Here is a 22,369-nt window from a genome sequence, read left to right as displayed (position 1 = left end):
TGGAAAAATCTAGGCAAAGCATAATAAAAATATTATATGAACAGAAAAGATAACTGAAATCTATATGAACACCCATAACAAAACGATAAAAACATTTAAAAAATTCAGATTAAACAAAAAAATGTAAACTAAAGTAACTTTGAAACTAATTATCTACTCAAAATAAAGGCTGATGTTAATGGTTACATAAAATTTGTTCTCAGCATATTTTCATTTTATTTTATTTTGCTTTGGAAGAAAATCTCTATGAAAGTTCAATTTCAGGGGAGACAGTTACCTTGACTGAAAAGAGCAATTTATTGAAGTTATTTCCCTTGTCTGTCAGACAATCTCCAACTTCCTGTTGGCAAGAAGGCTGTCAAATCCACATAGAATTGTATCGGCGTTTTTTTGCTTTTTCTTCATATTGACTTGTATTTTTGACTTGCTTATTGGATGCAAGGTAATCTTATCCTTCTCTCTGAAATGAAGATTGACTTCTTTCAAGAATAGGTAAGTTGATCAACTGAAGGAAAGATTTGGGAATTTGAATTTTTGATAGCTCGCGGCTTCGGCTTCCGAGTTTGATGGCAGAGAGAATTTCTCACACTTTCGATTTTTTTTTCGCCTAGAAGAACACTGTTCTATTCATTCATGTTTGTTTTGTCTGAAAGATGGATGAATGAACTAACTTTTCCAAAAACATAAAGTTGATTGATGCAGTGGTTTGTTTTTAAGGAGTTGTGGAAGAGTGAAAATACCATCCGAATCCCGATTCGCGGGTCGCTCACGGCACAATAAAAACTGAATTTTCGTTTATCATTTTATGTCTCATTGTCTGTTTCTTGGTGAACTTTGGTTGGTTCCTAATCTGGTCGAGTCATTGCGGCAGCAGTTGTCAGGAGCTTTAGTAGTAATACTAATAGGCTCTTCATATATCTGTTTTTTTTTTATTTGTATCTTTTTATTTTTCCACAGATGTTCAACTTTCAGTTCCGCATACTGACATAGACTCATAGTCATAGTGGAATATTCTGTGTCTGAGTCTCGGAAAAGAGAAAAATTACCCTTGTTCCCGAGGCATGCATAGACTAGAGAGGCAGGCAGAGGCTGTGTCAGCGTGTGCAGTGATAAAGTTGAAAAACAGATTTTTTTGAAATAAAAATAAAAAATACATCACATTCACAGAGAAAATAAATATACTAATTTAGTGAAATTGAGATGCTTATATTTAATAATTAATATTCCAGTTTTGATGTTTGCGTGTTACTGTTACTGTTAGGTTTGGGAATCAATGTGATCCTATTTAACTTCCAAGTATTTATTTTTTCAGAAAGCTTTGACTTGAGTATGACGGTGCTCACTGCTTGTTTGAACTGAAGGTGAAGAAAGCTGAGATGGACAGTGACCTTAACACCGCCACCGATGCCAGTAACGCAGACTGTCGTTCCGTCCCGGCAAGGTGAAGATGAACAGGTATGGCTCGATAGCAATGAATGTCTCATTCAGAGTCATTGATAGTGACACTGACAGCGTCTTTTTGTTCTGTGACTTTGGCTTATTTTGTGTTTTATTCTTTTAGTTATAACCAGATGTGTCAAACAAATTCAGCTGATCTCTTTTACTGTTTTAGTGAAACAAATGTATTGTTTCCAGCAAAGGGAAAAAAAATCGGGTGGGGGCGGTTGGTCGATTTTATTTTTATATTTAAATTTTTATTTTATTTTAATAGTTTTATTGATGTTTAACACAGGCATCTCATTGATGAGAAAGTGTGAACTGTGTCCGCGGGATGCCAGAGAAGAGTAACTTTTCATCCAAAGTCTGCAAAATTGAATTTAAAATTTAACCTTTTTGATGAATATTTTTGAATGAATACAAAAAGTTCTAGTGTTTGGAGGAAAAGTTAAGGTCAGTTCAACTTTAAACAAGGATTTTTAGTGTGTGTTTGTTCTTCTGTCTAAAAAAAAAATCTGCTTGAAGTAAATACACACAAAAATTTTCATCTCCAACTGCTGAGTCCCTACATCTTTTTACCCCATCAAATGCCACTCTGTATGCCCCTTTAAAAATTGATTGCAATATATATATATTCCTCATCTTCTCCTGAATTCAAAAATATAGAGATGTCACGTTTACTTTGAACATTTGCTCAGATTGTTTTTTAGTGCTGATGGTTTCTTTTCAGGCCGACAGATTGTCTAAAATATGTATTGCTTCATGTAAATGACTTTTTGTTCTTCTTTTCTTCCATTCAGCGGACACAAGACTACGAGCAGAGCAGAGCGGCAAGATAAACATCAGTTCTTGCTGCTGGAGAAGGTTCTACAGGAGCAGATGGACCTGATGCGACTAATTTAGTAATTGGTCGCCAAAGAATCATGGTGGAGCCTGTGCTACTGTTCGATGGAGTCATCTTTTTACTGTTGAGTGTGGAAGATGTTGAAGGCACATGATGGATCTGTCGAAGGAGTGATCACTGGTAGGTGGCTTTGAATGCTATTGTTGAAGCAGACCAGTCATGCCTGTGCTATTTTCCCCAGATAACTGTAGCAAGATCTTGTGAGAGTGACATGTTATTGTTAGACGCTCTTTAGGCTTTAAATGTTACCTTGAGTGTGTGCTTTTTGGAGGATGCCAGATGTCATCACGGTTCACGGGTGTATCTTAACTGTTCATCAGTTCTCAGTCATGACCAGTTTCCCATTATCCTGGGAATTCATGCAAGGTTTATGCGTATTGGTCACATTTGTGAATTTAACCAACACATTTTGATGATAAAACTATGCTTATGGGTACGCACAATGATGGGCCTCTTTTTCTCATGTGGGGTGCGGAAAATGCATGCACCACTTTGTTTTCTGTGATCATTGCATCTGTGAGAAATAATGCAAATATTGCTCTGTGGCCAGAGCTGCCATCTGCTAGGTTTTCAGGGATGTAACAGAAATTGCTACGCTGTTTCCTCAAGTTCAAAATTGCAAGTGCTACACTCAAGCAAATAATCACAAACATGCAACAGTGCCTTCTTGTGAGTTCTGATTCTCACTTTGTGTAGGCATCGGATTATGGGTCAGAAAAAAATTGTCCACACTGAATAGTATCACGGTTGACGCTCTCTTCTAACTATGTTTGTGCTTTCCAAATGAAGATTTGTGAGATAGTATTGAATGATTGATGCAGGTCACCTGAGGTGTGTGATTACATTTTATGACAATGCTACACTCAATCACCATTTGCTCTTCTGAAAACTTTTTTTTTTAAAGCAAGTGCGATTATTGATTTTTTGTTCCAGGTGACAGTATGATGCTTCCAGATTGAATTGTTTGTATGTGAAGAAGAGCTGTCTGAATATTTGATTTTTGGAATTCAGTTGGCTTGTTTTGTTTGTTTCAGATCCATGACCATGAGCTCGGTGTGGTTGGTGGACATGAACTAAAGACGACTACTGATGCTGTGATGACGAAGGTGTTCCATAGGCTACACGGTTGCTGACAGGGGGCTCTGGGGGAGGGCAGGGAAAGAGACCATGGTGTACGCTGCGACTAAAAGCCATCGACAGTGAGTTGTTTTTCATAATTTGTAAAATCATCCTGGTCCTTTTAGGAAGAAGATAAAATCCATGTCTACAAAACAACAAGTTATTTCTGTCTCAAATTTTGTTCTTTGGAATCAATTTTAAATTTGCCATGTTTCACATGTGAATGATAGTTGTCAAAGCTTTTACGCTTAACATTAAATTGCTAGAAGCCAAGTTCCTGAGCTCATTTGTCAGTGTCATGCATTTTCGACTACATACGAAATAAGGATGTTAGCAAACGGTATGATGTCGTCACATATGCGTCTGCACGTCACAGTACATGTATTATGAATTTCCGAAGGCCCCCAAAGAAAAAGTCATAGTAAAGGTAACTTTAACCACTTGGCTGCCTTATGACGGGTATACCAGTCATGCGCTTGTGCAGCCGCAGCGCCTTAGGACGGGTAAACCCGTCTTCTCCGTTCCGGGATTTTCCAGAAATGCTACGTCACTGCTGACACACAAATAGCAGCCAATGGCTTGGTAGGATACCTCATTCTCATGAATAAACATAAATGGTGACGCGGTTTTGCGTTTGAAGGCTATTTTCGGCCTTGTCGACAGGGTATGGGAGAGAAATCTCGACTCGTCAAAATGGCTAACGGTAACTGTCGACCGGGCCCTAGTAGGGAAAAACAAAGCCGGACTGACGCTACAGGCGGTGCAAATGATTATGGATACTGACAGGGGAAGGGGGAGATCTTCTTTCGGACAATTCGTTGGAAACAGGTAGATGACAGTGATTATAATCCTTTCTTGGAGCGAGCAAAACAGCCACCTGTGTTTGATCCACAGGCACCGGAAGATGCGCCGGGCTGATTTTTCAAAAGTTCATATTTAAACATCATTATAAGCCAAACTAATTATCATTTCCATGATTAGACACTAAAAACAGATTCTTGGTTCAATTTCCTTTAAAAACAACATAGGTTTTACTTACCTACCTACTGTGGTATATTGTGCTGTTGTACTTGTCAGACTTGATTGTACCAAGTCCTTCACATGTTGTAATGCGCTTAGAGCCAAATATTTTTGTTTTTTGTAAGGGATAGGCGCAATATAAATACACTTTATTATTATTATTATTATTACTGCCAGTTTGAAGCTAGATTTTTTTGAGAATTATTACACCCCAAACTCCAATATTCCCTGGCAGTCAGGAATGCACATACCCAAGTTTTGATTGGCAGCGAAAGGGTTAAAACAAATATTAGGGTAGGTATTTTTTTTTACTTCTCTTCTACAAGGATTACAATGTGTTGTAATTTCCTAACTCAAGTATAGTTGGTGTGTTGTAAAAGCGTATGGTGTGTATGCAAGTTTGTGTGTCTGTATGATTTTTAGCAAGTTTACAGGCGTCAGGAAATAAACTTGAGACTTTTCTCAAATCAGTGATAGTTGTTTGATGATCTAAGTTCATGTTATTTTTTGTTTTGTCATGCAGAGGCTGTTCCGTGAAGCTGTACGGGTGCCACAGGTCAAGACCTTGAAGACGGCCGTTCAAGACTGGTTTTTGGAAGCCTGTGATAAAAGAAAGAGACAACAGGCCATGGAAGAGCCTTCATGATTTGGTTTGCAGTAATTGAACTTTGTAATCTCTGTAGGCTTATTTACAATGCTAGTTGCAAAAATTTGATGAATGTAAGATTTGACTCGTCTGAGAAATTGCTAGTGAGTAATTGTATTTCACAGTTCAGGTCTGTGTGGCTGATGGGTAATGTACAGAAGAGTCTGGGGTTTTGTTGGACATTATTTAAGCTAAGCTTTAAACTTCACACTCTTCTACAGATGATGTTCAGACATGATGTACCCTTTTAGGTTGTGTCAGAACGACAGAAGACTAAACTGGAAGTGCTCAACTACCATTACTATCAGTGGAGACGCATGGATGTCAACTACCATTACTATCAGTGGAGACGCATGGATGCATTTGAACTTTTCTTGTGGGTATCCCATACTAAAAATATAGAATACATGATTCTGGAAAAGCTGTTCAAGGGCACTTACACACTATATTCGATTTTTAATACACGACTCAAACCTTCAGGCTAAATTAAAATGAATAAAATACAAGTATAAAGAGTTCAGAAAAGAAGAAAACAAAAAGTGAACAAATAGAAAGAAAAGGTTTTAACAATTCCTTGTCATTTATGGGAGTCGAACGCAAACAACCTAGGCAGCTTGAAGGAGACAATGCATGATGCGGGTTTTTGTTGTTCTTTATTATTTTTTGGAGTTGAGTTGAGAATTTAGAAGCGAGACTAGAAATATACTTTTTTTATTTTTGCTCTTAAAACCGTTATGATTGGATTTCTATAGATGTAAGTCTTGGTGCACCTGATAAAAATTTAGCCCTTGAATGCAGGCAGTGTAAGGTAAATGAGGCAAAGTTCTCTCCGAAACAGCAAAAAAAATGCATTTCAATTATATTGATCCTCGCCACCTTATTTTGTTTGCTGAGCAGCTGGCCGCTGGAGACTTGTCTATCATTTTGTGAGTAAGCTGCGTGTTTTACATCCATTTTGAGATGGCAAACCTATGTTTTACGCAGTCTGATAAGTTTTTTTTAATTTATGAGTTTTATGTCATGTTTTTTTTTTAAATTTATGAGTTTATGTCATGTTGGTGTGCTTATACATATCAGTGGAGAAGGGGCATTGAATAAGTGTTTCTTTTTGATATCATTGTTCTGAATTTTGACTATTAGCTGGCATTTTACCTTTTGTTTCATTATTGTAGTTGTTACTTTTGTGTAGTGAAACTTGATAACTCACTGCTGCCCATGTCTAGGTTGTGTCAATTGTTTTTTCTTCACTGAACGTACCACTGATTATCAATGATGACATCAGGGTTTTGTTCTGTTTTTTCTCTGGCATTTGAATTTGCTTCAAATCATTGTGAACTTTTTTTTTTCCATGCAAAGTTACTGGTATATGTGAATATGTTAACACACTTCAAATCAAAACCTGAAATGTCTCCTTTTTAAAAGTAATTTTATTAATTTCTTTTATTTAAATGGTACACATTCATATGATTGTCTCCCTTTTTTTTCTTTTTTTTTTTTTTCCTTTTTTTTTTCTCTCTCCTTCTCTTATTTTGTTTTTTTCTTTCTTATTCTTCGGTTTGTTCTTCCTTTTATCTTCTTATCCTCTTTCTCTTGCTTGTTCCTTGTCCCAGTATGCTTTCACGCCGCCCCATCTAATTATTTTGTGCTCCATCCACATCTGAATTTCGTTCAGCTGCCTTGTCCGAAATGTGTGTGGGGCACATATGTATGTTTAATGTCAATGTTCATGTTTCAAGTTCCTTGCTTTGTGAATTGCATACCAATGTTTTATGCAGTCGTGATAGATTCTAAATGTATGTGTTATCCTAGTTTGGTGTACATTGACTGGATTTCGATCCCTGGAGAATGGGCATTAACTAAGTGTTTGTTTGTGATATCATTAGTAATCTGAAGTTCAACTATTAGCTGGCTTGTAGAACTTTTTTTCTCTTTTTGTTGCTGTTCTGTATTCAAACATGTTGATACAACTCACTGCTGCCTATGCCTAGGCTGTGCCAATTATTTATTTATTTGTTTACATCAATGTGATATAGTGACGAGTGTACATCAAAATTCTCTCTTATAAGTTATACTGGATTCTTCACTGCATGTACTACGGCGTATCGATGATGACTATCAGGGTTTTGTTCTATTTATTCTTTGTTCTGCCAATTTGAATTCTGCTTTGAATAGTATTTTGATCATTTTTGTTTCCGTGCTGCTGGTATGTCAAAATGCAGTGAAATTAAAACCTGGAAGTCACAATGGCAATAAGCGAGATTCAAATCTCTCCTTTGTTTTAATCAATTTATTTGACTGCATTTTTGTTTTAGAACTTGTACATAATTATGATCATCTCTGTTATCGAACCTGCACGCTTGACCTTTGTCTTTCTGGATCAATACAATGTTGTGCACTGCCCATTATTTGTTTGTGAGTGCGTAAAGCGGTTGTGTGGTCTGCGTAAAATTGTGTAGGTCAATCGTGACATCTGCGTGGAGAGTGCGTCAAATGGGTGAGAATGCGTAAAGCAATTGTGACATCTGCGTGGAGAGTGCGTCAAATGCGTGAGAATGCGTACAGCAATTGTGACATCTGCGTGAAGAGAGCGTAAAAAGCGCGTAATGCCTGAGAATGCGTCAATAATTCGTGACATCTGCGTGGAGAGTGCGTAAGATGATCAGGACATCTGCGTCAAGAGCGCGCTAAATGCGTAAAGCAATCGTGTCGTCTGCGTGGAGAGCGCGTTAATAGCGTGAGAATGCGTAAAGCAATCGTGACGTCTGCGTGGAGAGTGCGAATTTGTCTTGGTGTCAAATAAGCGTGCGCTGGAGGTGCGTATGGTCTGCGTAATCTGAGGGAAAACGAGTGTGTCACGCATGTATTTCGCTTTGCAAAATCGCGCGCGTTACGCATGCGTCCAGTGCAGTTGTTACGCAGAGTTTGGCGACTGCGACACGCATTCGCTGCGCAAAATTTTGCTGGCTGGGTTGTTCGTAAAAACATTACGTGAATTTTACGTTGTCACAACGTGAATTTTTGGTTGTGGTTGTGGTTTGGTTGAAATTGCGTTGCATTTTTACGTAATGTCCACGTGAATGGAACGTAAATTTTAGGTCAAAATTTAGATCAAAAATTACGTAAATTCTACGTTGACACAACGTAAAAGTTGTGTTTTGGTGCATTTTTCCTGATAAAATTGACGTGAATTACACGTCGACACAACGTGAATTTTTGGTTGTGGTTGTGGTTTGGTTTGATTTCGACGTGAATGCAACGTTGAGAGTGAATGTAGGTTTTGGTAAATGTATACACGCACACACACCAACTTTCACACTCAGTCACAGATCATGAGGACTATTACATGTAACACCATAAACTCAAGATACGATCAACAATTTTATTTCATAACAAAAACATGCATATTATGTTGCGGAGAAACTAAAAATGCACGCAGCTTTGCAGGGCAACAGCACAGCATATTCAATCGATTTCATTCTTTGTCCTGGTGGTCCTCTTCTCCCAGGCAGTCCTCTATGCGCCTCTTTGATGCTGGTCGCTAAACAAAGCAAAGACAGCACATTGATATTAGTGACACCAGAGCCTCCATAATGTCTGGAGTAGAAATACACATCTTTTCAACTCGGGTCACTTTTTAGTAACTTTCCACTGCCTACTATGTCTGGCCAACTGAGTGTTGACACTACATGTATTTCTTGTTAATATATGAAATGAAGCATTATGTCCCTTCTTCGAGCCTTGTTGTGTCAGATTTAGGCCGCAAGCCAAGACAACAAAAGACTGTGTGCCAGTGTGTATTCCTTCCATAAGAAATGAAGTATTTCAAACGAAAATTATTGGGGGTATTTTATTTGTATTTGCATCATTAAGACATTTGACCTGGAAGGGAAACTTTCTTTAATCTGTGTACAAGAATTAAATGTTTGTAATTGTCCAAACACAAATAACATCCGTTTCTGTATATATATATACGAATCACACACACACTCACACTAGCGCGTCACCTTATTCCCACTAGGGCCTACTATGAGTTATACACAACAACTACGATAAGCGATGAACGTTTCATATGCTGATCAGGATGCAATAAACTTTGACACGCTCCAAAGCCCATTATAGGGGCCGGTGTCCGTCTCTCTCCTTGAGGATAAAAGGGCTCACAGCCTTTTCAACATTGTTATCAAAATCAAAGTCTTTCGGTAACCTGGAAAGCTCCTCGGAGCTAGTACTGTCTCAATTATCCACCGATCGCCGTAGGTCGAAGTTGAAGACTATCAAGTGTATGCATGTTGTAGAGGTGGAAGGTGCACAGAAAATGGAAGCAATCATTACAATCAAACTTTGTTTGTTAAATACACTACTCCTTGTCATCGGAAACTAAAAGTTATTTGGTTTTGGCCTTTTTTTCACAGATTATACATTGTAAATGAAAAAAAGCAAAATGAAGCAATACCAAATAAAAACAAAATGTTCAGAAACATACATGATACATGGGTAGTATCAAAACGGTTGGTTGGTTGGTTAACCTAAGCTTAACGTCCTCACAGAAACTAGTGCCAATTAGGGACATGAAGTGGTTATATGCTGGGACAAAACGGTTGGGAAAAAGGAGAACTTTAAAGTTGCCATCAAACAAGAGAGGGATGGGTGGTTTCAACTTGCAAGGGTAATAAGAAAGCAGTGAGAGAGACAATTAAGGGCGACATGTGCGATCAAGTTGAATTTGAAAGTCCAGCACCTATAATTACAAGTTTTCCACGTTATATTTCCAGTGTTATCCATACCAAGAAGGTTCCTTTTTACATTTAGTCAAGTTTTGACTAAATGTTTTAACATAGAGGGGGAATCGAGACGAGGGTCGTGGTGTATGTGTGTGTGTGTGTGTGTGTCTGTCTGTCTGTCTGTCTGTCTGTCTGTGCGTGTGTGTGTGTAGAGCGATTCAGACTAAACTACTGGACCAATCTTTATGAAATTTGACGTGAGAGTTCCTGGGAATTATATCCTCGGAAGTAGAAAATTAAAACGAAGAGAGGTACAGAAAAGCGTGCTATGCAGCACAGCGAAACCACTACAGCGCTGAACAGGCTCGTCAGTTTCACTCCGTTTTGCACAAGCGGCGGACTACGGTCATTGTGAAAAAATGCAGTGCGTTCAGTTTCATTCTGTGAGTTCGACTGAGCTTGACTAAATGTTGTATTTTCGCCTTACGCGACTTGTTTTCTAACCTTCATCTGTCCGACACGTGCGATCTCACTTTTTCAGTGAGTTATTTTTTCCCTCCAACATCTGGTTGCCAGACTTCCGTCAACCTCTTGTCAAATGTCACACTGTGATTCTCACGTATCTGATCGCTTCTTTAAGAGCACTTGACAGTGTCCAGTCAATCACTTCTTTCAGACGGGTCATAAAATTGCAAAGGCTCCTAATTGCCCCGCTCCTGTACGCTTCGTTGGGAAAAGTCGAAGAGGCTAGCGGAAAACTTTGGGGGGAGGGGGATCTTAGATTGAGAGGAGACGGAATGCATGGAACGGAACTTTTATGAATCGTTTTGTAGTTTTTGTGTCTGGGGCATGTAAACAAAACAAAAATGAGCAAAATTCTGAGAGAAAAACGGGAGCTTTATCAAAGCAAATTTGTTTTACAGTTGTTGTGATTATTTAACGACAAGAGGAGACACAATACAATTTGTTATACTTTTGATTTCTAAGAGTTGAAATCAATTACGCAGATATATTATAAGTCTACAAAGCCATGACGGTGCCAAAATAGCATGATAGCATTTTTGAATATTTCACTAATCAGAGCAGCAGAATTCTAACTTCATTATATAAAATCAATCTAATCAATTAATTTAGTAAGCACTGAAGGCATCGTGATCATTAAAAAATCTCACAACTTAAGAACATCATACCTCTGCATAAATTACGCTTATGCAGTATGTTTCTTCCGATTAATGCAAACACTTTTTTTTTCGCAGAGCAGGGACCCGGCATTGATACCGTCACCTGAAAATCAGTGGCTGTGTTGTAAGACCTACATTTTGTAATTGACAATGACTTGAAAAGGCACGTGTCCTAAGCATAGGAAAGGTAATACATGTACACTCAACGGTGTCTTTTGCACACTGCTATCTGACAAATTATTTAGAGCGGTCATCAGAAGCAGGCGACGATAGTCGAGTGATTTATTACCCACGGGGGGGGGGGGGGGGGGGTTGAGGCTGCAGACAATTAACTGTGAACTGAGAAGGGGTAAGCGGTGGGGGCGGAGGGGGGGGGGGGGGGTAAAAGCGTGGGGTGACAGGCATAAAATAATGAAAACTTGTTACGGTCCGACTTTAGGTTTGGTGTGTGTTGGTTACGCTGATGTCTCAAGTAGATTCACGTTCATAAGGGGGTGGGTAAATCAACATGGTCGGCAATTTTATGATCCAGGTCGAAAAACTGTGTAATTAGCCAATCAGTCAGATGACATCAAGGTGTCAAGTTCTGAATTCTTCTCATACCACCGTTCCGACCTCATCTCTCGGACAAAAGTTGGACAACCAAGTTTTGGAAGAAATTTTCAAGGAAGAATGACATCACAGGTTTCTGGAAAGCAAGGATTCGGGACAAAAGAAAGAATAACTGACACTATAACACACACACACACACACACACACACACAGGCACGAACTCAAACAAACACACTGGCACACCACACACACACTGACACCACACACACCGACACCACACACACACACACACACACACACACACACACACACTCACACACTCACGCACGAACACATTCATACAAACTTGCGCGCGCACTGATTTCTAAACAACAACAACAACAATAAGCAGTGAACGATGCATATGCTAATCATGAGGCAAGAAATGAATGTGGCAAGTTTGATTCAATTTTGACCCGCTCTAAATCCCACGTTGTACACAGGAGCGGTGTCCGTCTGTCTCGCTGGGGATGAAAGGGCTCACAGTTTCCAAAACTTGTGATCAAAATCAAAGTCTTTCAGTAACCTGGAAAGCTACTTAGAGTGCTGTCTCAATTATCCCCCTATCGCCGTAGGTCGAAGTTGAGGACTATCAAGTGTATAGGGAGGGGTAGGGGGAGGGTGGAAGGGAATTGTTACGACACGACTTTGTCGTGTAAAAGGAAATGATGGGTGGCACGTACGCGGATATCCGTGGGATGTTCAGACATGGAAATTGCTCGAAATAGCGATTATATATTAAACTCATAGCTCATGGATTTCCATTAAGTACTTTTACCCCGCGTTGTACTTGAAGTCCGACACCTAGTGTGAAAACGATCGTTCAATAGTCCAACATATTTCTGCCCCTTTTCCCGTTTAACCCCCAAATAACAACAACTACAACAAAAACAGCAAGAGCGACGACGACGACAACAAAATGTTGGAACCAAATTGAAATCATTGCAAACAAGACACCAGCAAATGTCGGACACCTACATGGTGGTTTTCAAGTTCCTCATTTTGTTACATGTCCCCATACAACACTTTACCGATTGATCTTGTTATTTGGTTAGTTAATTTGAAATTATGGTATGGAACACCTTACCAGATAACGTTAAAATGACCACCTCCTTGAGCGAGTTCAAAAATTATTTGTCAAGTGCTGATTTTAAAGTACCATGCCATTACTATTTTGGAGAAAGATTTGAACAAGTACATCATTGCAGATTGCGTATTGGTATGCGTGATTTGAATTTTGATTTATGTAAGCGGCACCTTAAGGATTGCTCTCAATGCGAGTGTGGTTATCCCAGCGAGACTGCTGAACATTACTTACTGCATTGTCCCTTGTATAGAGATATAAGATTATTGTCCATTGATAATTTGACAAATGATTATAAGTATATCGAAATATTATTGAAAGGCATCCCGCAATATTCACGAAATGTCAACCAGACCATATTCATAACTGTACAGGACTATATTAGACAGACGGGCAGGTTCCGTAAATGAGCCTCTATACTTCACTCATTACTTTTATTAGACACTGTCATGCGACATGCTGCCTGACAAATTTTTCCCCATAACCTCTCTCATGTTCTTTTGTTGTTTTCCGACTTATCAATTATGTCTCGATTTATGCGCAATGTAGTGACTTTTCCTCTGATCACAATACGCATTAACTTTGTGCGAGTGTCTTATGTGCACTTATTACAATTGAAAAAATCCCCTCAAATATTGGCGCTCCAAGTCTTCTTCTTCTTCTTCTTTTTCCAGCTGCCCTTTCCCCACCTCCTGTATCACCAACCCCTTCCCATTTTCTGCTTGTTTGTGTATCTGTTTTGTCTTTTGTTTTGTTTTTCGTTTCCTGAAATGAGCTAATGTACTTATTCCGCCATCATGCTAACCTTTGTTTTGTAATTACTATGATTGCTTAAAATAAGCATTATATGCTTGAGTATGTAATCATCCATGCATTGTTCTTGTCATGATTAAAATTGAATAAAGTTTTGTTTAAAGCAATTTGAAATTAATGTTAAAGTTCCTCATTTGTTATCTAAATTTCGCCATAACGCATGTATTAACTCATTCATTTATGAACTTATTTATGTATCATTTCCCTATTCGTCTATTTGTTTATTTTTTTTTATTTCAGTTATTTCGGCATGTAGGTATTTCGGTTGTAAGCAATTCAGTTATAATAAAACAAATTCACCCATTATTAGAAAGGGGAAAACAAATTGGAATGTCGGGTGCACATTCCAAGTTGATCCCTTTTTTAACTAAAAATAGCGCGTTATTACTAACAATGCTCTTGTACAAGCTTATAAAATATAAAGCCCACATGTTAAAATACCTTGACAACTACAAAGTGGGAAATTACAACGACGGTCAACAGTCAGAGTTATATATTGCTTGCAAGCCTGTCCGCCCTGTATCCAAGATATCCACCATGCACTGGCATGGTCCTAAGAGGACACACATATTACTCAACAGTAAATTCCAGTAAGCCTTTAGTCGGACTCTGTCATTTGTATGTTTGTGAATGTCACAGAAAAAACCCACAACTCCCAAGATCACGGAAGCATGATTAACCATTCAGTCAATTCAAGGGAATGCACGCTGAAAACGTCCGCTTTAATTTCACCTAAGAGGGGGAGGAAGGTGTTTTGCTAATTTTCTATTGCTGGTACTCGCACGTGTCCAAAGTGTGTGGGAAAAAGATCAAATCGCGTAAGGCGAAATTACTACATTTAGTCAAGCTGTGGAACTCACAAAATGAAACTGAACGCACTGCATTTTTTCCCAATGACCGCAGTCCGCCGCTCGTACAAAGGGCGGTGAAATTAACGACCCTGTTTAGCGCGAAAGTGGTTGCGCTCTGTTGCATAGCACGCTTTTCTGTACCTCTCTTCGTTTTAACTTTCTGAGCGTATTTTTAATCCAAACATATCATATCTACATGTATATGTTTTTGGAATCAGGAATCGACAGGGAATAAGATGAAATTGTTTTTTGATCGATTTCGGAAAATTAATCTTAATCATAATTTTTATATTTTTAATGTTTAGAGCTTGTTTGTAATCCAAATATAACATATGTATACGTTTTTGGAATCAGAAAATGACGAAAAATAAGATGAAATTGTTTTTGGATCGTTTGATAAAAAAATGATTTTAATTACAAGTTTCCGATTTTTAATGACCAAAGTCATTAATTAGTTTTTAAGCCATCAAGCTGAAATGCAATACCAAAGTCCGGCCTTTGTCGAAGATTGCTTTGCCAAAACTTCAATCAATTTGATTGAAAAATGAGGGTGTGACAGTGCCGCCTCAACTTTTACAAAAAGCCGGATATGACGTCATCAAAGGTATTTATTAAAAACATGAAAAACAACTTCCGAGGATATCATTCCCAGGAACTCTCATGTAAAATTTCATAAAGATCGGAGTCCAGTAGTTTAGTCTGAATCGCTCTACACACACACGCACAGACACACACACACACACACGCACAGACACACACATACACTCACTCACACGCACGCACACACACGCACACACACACACACACACCACGACCCTCGTCTCGATTCCCCCTCTATGTTAAAACATTTAATCAAAACTTGACTAAATGTAAAAAGGCAAAACAACTCAGGGATGAAGCAGCCTGCATGCAACTGAGGACAACTACAACAACAAGTCGCGTAAGGCGAAAATACAACATTTAGTCAAGCTCAGTCGAACTCACAGAATGAAACTGAACGCACTGCATTTTTTCACAATGACCGTAGTCCGCCGCTTGTGCAAAACGGAGTGAAACTGACGGGCCTGTTCAGCGCTGTACATAGTGGTTTCGCTGTGCTGCATAGCACGCTTTTATGTACCTCTCTTCGTTTGGTTTAAACTGTTTTATTCAACGTTTGTGCATTATTTAAAATAAAAAACGCATATAGAGTAAACAACAACAAGCATAATGCTTATAGTGGTGTTTACAGTTTTCTAGAAAAATACATATAAATGGCGGCTATTGTACAGTTTAAATGAAGAGCAAGCAAACATGAAAAGAAAATTGAATGAAAAATGTACATCAAAACAAAAATCCGTTTAAGAATACATATATTATATTTTTCGTTTTAACTTTGTGAGCGTGTTTTTAATCCAAACATATCATATCTATATGTTTTTTTGAATCAGGAACCGACAAGGAATAAGACGAAATTGTTTTTAAATCGATTTCGGAAATTTGATTTTGATAATAATTTTTATATTTTTAATTTTCAGAGCTTGTTTTTAATCCAAATATAACATATTTATATGTTTTTTGAATCAGATAATGACGCAGAATAAGATGGAATTGTTTTTGGAACGTTTGATAAAAAAATAATGTTAATTACAAGTTTCCGATTTTTAACGACCAAACTCACTCATTAGTTTTTAAGCCACCGAGCTGAAATGCAATACCGAAGTCCGGCCTTTGTCGAAGATTGCGTGGCCAAAATTTCAATCAATTTGATTGAAAAATGAGGGTGTGACAGTGCCGCCTCAACTTGTACAAAAAGCCGGATATAACGTCATCAAAGGTATTAATCGAAAAAAGGAAAAAAAACGTCCGGGGATATCATTCCCAGGAACTCTCATGTAAAATTTCATAAAGATCGGTCCAGTAGTTTAGTCTGAATCGCTCTACACACACACACGCACAGACACACACAGACACACACACACACACCCACACCCACACACACACACACACACACACATACACCACGACCCTCGTCTCGATTCCCCCTCTATGGACATTCTGTGAGTTCGACAGCTTGACTAAATGTTGTATTTTCGCCTTACGCGACTTGTTTTTTGCTGTATTTTTCTCTCTTTTTCTTTATTTTGTCTTATATGTCTGTAATGAACATTTTAAAATGAAGAGGAAAAACACTACCCACGATCCTCTCAACGAAACAGTACATTAAAAAACCTGCGCACGCGCACACACACACACACAAACACAACTTTTCGAAAAAACATTGGCTGCATTTTTTTTTTTACTGGTGAGCGTACCCAAAGAAGAAATCCAACATGTGTTGTCCATATGATTTGCCCGTTCGGTTTTCTTTTGTTCTCATACGCGAGATGTCTCAAGAGGACCCATTTTGGCAAAGTTTAGAGGAGGGGGGGGGAGGGGGGGAGCATGTCCGTAATTTTATTATCCAAGTGGACAAGCGATCGACAAAAGCCCGACAAAAGACTGCCAAGTGCCGTAAATGAGTCAGGTAAGATCAAGGTGCGATTTTTGACTTGTACTTCATACCAGTTTTTCTCGCCTCTTCTATCCTCAACAAAGGTCTAGCAACAAAGTTTGGGGGGTGTAATCTCATAAGGAGTGACATAATATCACATGCGAATATGAGGGAACGAGACAGAAGAATGAATAAAACAGCCGCTATTACGCTATCTGTGTTGTGGCTGGAAGAAAAAAGAAAAGGAAAGAATACCGTCCAACTAACACGAAGAAGAATGGGAAAAAATCTTAAATAAAGGGAGAGGTACAAAGGTTGCGATTCATCTCGGCTAGATATTATTCACAATTTTTGTAAACATAGTAAGCCTATACTCGCATCAGACACATATCTATATATATATACGACTTGTGTCTGTGTGTGTGTGTGTGTGTGTGTGTGTGATTGATCGCCATGCACGGCCAAAGTTCTCGATGGATCTGCTTCAAATTTGGTGGGCTTATTGACAGAGACCCCGGACACAACCTGATCGATGAGATATTTCAACACGTGCTCTCAGCGCGCAGCGCTGAACCGATTTTCGTTTTTCACTGCACGTTACTATTTTTAGATCTTCCTTCCTTCGTGCGCTGGCGTCAATCGATATTCCCGTTTGTACGTTTATATTTAGAAGGTCACTGCACGTTACTATTTTTAGATCTCCCTTCCTTCGTGCGCCGGCGATGCCGGCGTACACCCGGCAAAGCCGGGTCCCCGGCGACGACCGGGTATTCGGCTCTACTTCTTCCCGGCGAAGCGGGTAATCATCTAGTTCTACATGTATCAGCATCCTACATTTTGTCCGTGTCTGCCTTCTGGCCGGGTTTGCGATTTCTACATATTATATTCATGTGTTCTTCTCTCTGACAGTGCGGGCTCAACTTTTACAAACGGGAAAATATGACATCAAATAACGCTATCAAATATCGGAGAACAGCCACACAAGCGAATGCTCTCAAGAATTTGTAAACCATGCCAATGTTCATCAAAATCCGCCAGGTAACACACACACACACAAACACACACACACACACACACAGTCCGAGTGTGTCATTACTTGAATGGGGTGTGCACGTTAAAGATCCCACGATTGACAAAAGGGTCTTTCCTGGCAAAATTGTATTGGCATAGATAAAAAATGTCCACCAAAATACCCGTGTGACTTGGAATAATAGGCCGTGAAAAGTAGGATATGCGCCGAAATGGCTGCGATCTGCTGGCCGATGTGAATGCGTGATGTATTTTATAAAAAAAATTCAATCTCACACGGCATAGATAAAAATCCCTACACAAACCTGCATGTGTCAGGTTTTAATTTTTGTTTGTTTGTTCTTTCTTTATTTTGTTTTGTTATTTCGTACTTTCGTTGATAAAATGCCGTCCCAACCTGCCGCCCACACACACACACACACACACACACACACACACACACACACATTATAATCCCCCCTCCCGAATCCCCTCCCCCATTCTCTACCCGCTAGCTCCTCTTTGTCTCACTCTCTCCTCCTTACAAATAACAATTTGATACGTTCATCTTTAATCCAACCCCCTCCCCGAATCACCTCCCCATTCTCCACCCGATAGCTCCTCTTTGTCTCGCTCTCTCCCCCGGTGTGACGTTTTCATCTTTCGCCGTGTTGATATTTCGCTTCTCGGCCTCGTTGATCTAGTATAAACTCTACACTGAACAAAAAAACGCCCTTCGATAGTACTGATGAGCGACCTTGGGTACCTTACATTCATGGGGACAAATTTGTCCAACCAATTTTTTTTAATTAACTTAGAAATTTGATTCATCCTAAAATGTTTCCTTCTTACTCAAGGGACGTAATTAACCACTCAGTACACGTTTTCGAAGAATTCGATTTTGGGGTTGAAGTCTATTAAATTTTACCACCAATTTTCTTCACATGCAAGAAACTGACATGCTTTTCGTCCTTAAATAATTTCACTTCTTAATTTTACCAGGAAACAACATTTCAGTCTTGAGTATATGTCGAGGGGGAAATATGTACACAGACGAAAGATGAAATCGTGACACCGGCAGGGTATCTCGGCTGCCTACTTGAGTGAGTAACAGAACAGGTCGACAAAAGACAGTCAAGTATGTAATGAGCCAATGTGTCAAGTTCTGAATTCTTCTCATACCACTGTCCGCTGGGCAGATTCACTTGAACTTGAAGCAGCTTGTCTGGATACATCGTCCTCCCTCAAGATCGTAAAATGCCCAATTAAGTACTTGAGATAACAATGGCCGCCCCCGCTTTCAGTCTCATGCACTGAGCTAGTCTGATTAAACAGCTTTCTAAAGGTTGCGTCCGTCTATGTGAAACGTGTTTTTCCTTTGTGTTCCACTGCTTGTGACCCATTGTTTCGCTATACTGACTCAAAAGTTGAGTCTAAAAGAATGTGTATCCCTTGAACTGAGTTAGGGCGGGGATATAGCTCAGTTGGTAGCGCGCTGGATTTGTATTCAGTTGGCCGCTGTCAGCGTGAGTTCGATCCCAGGTTCGGCGGAAATTTATTTCAGAGTCAACTTTGTGTGCAGACTCTCTTCGGTGTCCGAACTCCCCCCCGTGTACACTACATTGAGTGTGCACGTTAAAGATCCCACGATTGACAAAAGGGTCTTTCCTGGCAAAATTGCTTAGGCACAGTTAATAATTGTCTACCTATACCCGTGGGACTTGGAATAATAGGCCGTGAAAGGTAAATATGCGCCGAAATGGCTGCAATTACTGGCCGTATAAAATTTCATCTCACACGGCATCACTGCAGAGCGCCTAGAACTGTACCCACGGAATATGCGCGATATAAGCCTCATTGATTGATCATTGATTGATAATACATTGTGACTATTGGAAAGACCCGCCATCTTTGGCCGGTCCGTTTCCAATCATGGTCTCGACAATCAAGTAATCTGTGCATGTGTACATTGAGTACAATAAGTGATAACGTCTCATGTGGAACAACTGAAAACAACTTACCTTCGAGTTGATTACGATGAATATTTTAGTCCTGAAAGTGTTCATCAAAGTTGAAAACCAAATTTGGGATACACAAAGTCGACCGTGGCCATCACCGGAAAACACTGTCGGTTAGTAACGCGTCTTTTTTTGGGAGGGAAAGTTTCGCACTCGCAAATCCATTTAACTCAGCAAATTCCTTGAAACAATATGCATTTATGTTATACTCTTTTCGTCTTACACAATTAGTGAACCTCTATGTTTGACCGAACATTAATTGAATAGAATATTACGAAACTAAAAATGCAGGTGAAAAAACCGAAATGATTGACAAAGTTTCGACGTTGTCTCTCTCTGTCTCTCTCTGACTCTCTGTCTCCCTCTCTCCCCTCTGTCTCCCTCTCTGTCTCTCTCTATCTCTCTCTCTCCCTCTCTGTCTCTGTCTGTCTCTGTCTGTCTGTCTGTCTGTCTGTCTGTCTGTCTCTCTCTCTCTCTCTCTCTCTCTCGTCTCTCTCTTTCTCTCTCTCTCTCTCTCTCCCCCGACCCCCAGCCCCAATTTTTGGAAGGTTAGAAACTAGAGGACGTACATTTCTGTACAGTCACCATAAAATCTTCATCGTGAATGCAAAAATGTTAACAAAATCGGCAAACCATAAAAGAACATGAAAAAAGGAAAGAGGTGCATTTAAAGGCAGTTGGGTACTGGCTCTCAAAATCCGTTCAGCAGAATGAGTTCGCATGTAACTGAAACTATTCTTAAAAGTTACTTGGTGATTTTAAAAGCTTGATAACACAAGTCCCATGATTTTAGACATGCTACAATGCCTTTAATCGAAGAAAGTTTGCGTTCTTGGCCGAGTCAATGCAGCTGGCTCGAAAATTACCTCCCTTGGACGCGTGACGTCTATAGCGGAATCGGCCGGGTGGAACGGCGCTCTCTTATGCCGTGCAATGGGCGCAATCGGGTAGTCTAGTCATGTCCTCAAGAATACTTCAAAGGTAGGTCAAGAGAAACTAAGGACGGGGTGCGAGGGTGACTTCTCCCAGGTTATAACATTTCAAACAATAAATAACGGAGTTCAAAACATGTATTCTGCTCCCTTCCTGCTTTTTCAGGTGTAGTTCCCACTTGAACTCTGTTTTAGTTCAACTTATTGGCAGATATATTGTCACGCGCCGAGGGACACAAACACACTCACACACACACACACACACACGCACGCACGCACGCACACACACACACACACACACACACACACACACACATACACACACAGCCACCCACAAACACACATACATGCACAAACTGATGTGACACACACACACACACACATACACACACATACACAAACTGATGTCACACACACACACACACACACACACACACACACACACACACTAACACGTGTACACACACACGCACACACACACTAACACGTACGTGTAATCACACACACACACACACACACACACACACACACACACACACACACACACACGCACGTATAGACAATCACAGAGATTAGGTTCATGTATTACGCCCCCCTCTCGCCAATTTACAAAATACAACAAGAGGTTTGATGAGCACAGTAGATCAACTTTAAACGAAACGTACACAATTATATTTTTAGCATTACTTTTCAATTCTCGTTGATGCATTAATGATGCCAGAAAATGTAACCGAACGCATTTGGAACGCCAAAGCAATCAAATACATTGCGCGGTACATCGGCGCTTAATTTCATAACGTCTGACTGAGTCATTTGTTATTCGGTGATAGTTTCGCACATATCTATCTCCTGTATTTGAAAATCTGTTCACCTTACGTAATTTTCAAAGGCTTTATATATATATATATATACATTTCTTTGATAAACGATACGAAACCGTGCAGGTGAAAAATTGGTAATGACTGACGTACGTAGGATTTACGTTGTGGATTTCACGTTGAGGGCACGTTGGCGATCAAACAAACCCCAACGTTGTGTGTTTACGTTGAAACTACGTTGTAGGAACGTTTGTTGTATCAAACTAACTTTTGTTTTTAAATCACGTGAATTTCACGTGAAAATCACGTGAGTATACCAACGTTGTTCGAACACCAGAAAATCACAATAATACAACGTCGATTTTACGTTGCTTTTTAAGGTGGAATCCACGTGAAATTTACGTTATGTACCAACGTGTAAAAAACAAAAAAACACAACTGTAACGCAACGTTGCTTTCACGTTGTGTTTTTTGGTTGGATCCACGTAAATTTCACGTAATCTTCGCAACATTTGTAAGACACCAAAATGCAACGTGAAATTCACGTAAAATTTACGTTGTATTACAACGTCGAAAGAACACCAAAATCTCACAATGACACAACGTTGGTTTTACGTTGCGTTTTTTGGTTGGCTCAACGTAAATTTCACGTAAAGTTCGCAACGTTGCTAATGACACGAACAATTCACATTTTCGCAACGTCGTATTTACGTTGTGTGTTTGCTGGGTTACCACTGTAATGCATGTCTCAAG

General features: G+C 39.4%; 2 long non-coding RNA genes across 2 annotated transcripts; one reads left to right on the top strand and one right to left on the bottom strand.

The window, feature by feature from the left end:
- The first annotated feature begins 246 nt into the window (after positions 1-246).
- LOC138976524 (uncharacterized) lies at positions 247-7,526 on the top strand. Its single transcript, XR_011459047.1, has 5 exons — positions 247-492; positions 1,313-1,455; positions 2,238-2,461; positions 3,376-3,540; positions 5,004-7,526. It is a non-coding gene; the product is annotated as an uncharacterized lncRNA (long non-coding RNA).
- A 575-nt stretch (positions 7,527-8,101) lies between these two features.
- Positions 8,102-20,117, bottom strand: LOC138976525 (uncharacterized). Its single transcript, XR_011459048.1, has 3 exons — positions 19,870-20,117; positions 11,038-11,131; positions 8,102-8,664 (listed from the first exon to the last, which is right to left on the bottom strand). It is a non-coding gene; the product is annotated as an uncharacterized lncRNA (long non-coding RNA).
- Positions 20,118-22,369: the final 2,252 nt, after the last annotated feature.

The sequence above is a fragment of the Littorina saxatilis genome, linkage group LG9, assembly GCF_037325665.1.
Source record: "Littorina saxatilis isolate snail1 linkage group LG9, US_GU_Lsax_2.0, whole genome shotgun sequence".
Classification (NCBI taxonomy): domain Eukaryota; kingdom Metazoa; phylum Mollusca; class Gastropoda; order Littorinimorpha; family Littorinidae; genus Littorina; species Littorina saxatilis.
This window is presented reverse-complemented; position numbering and strand designations above follow the sequence as displayed.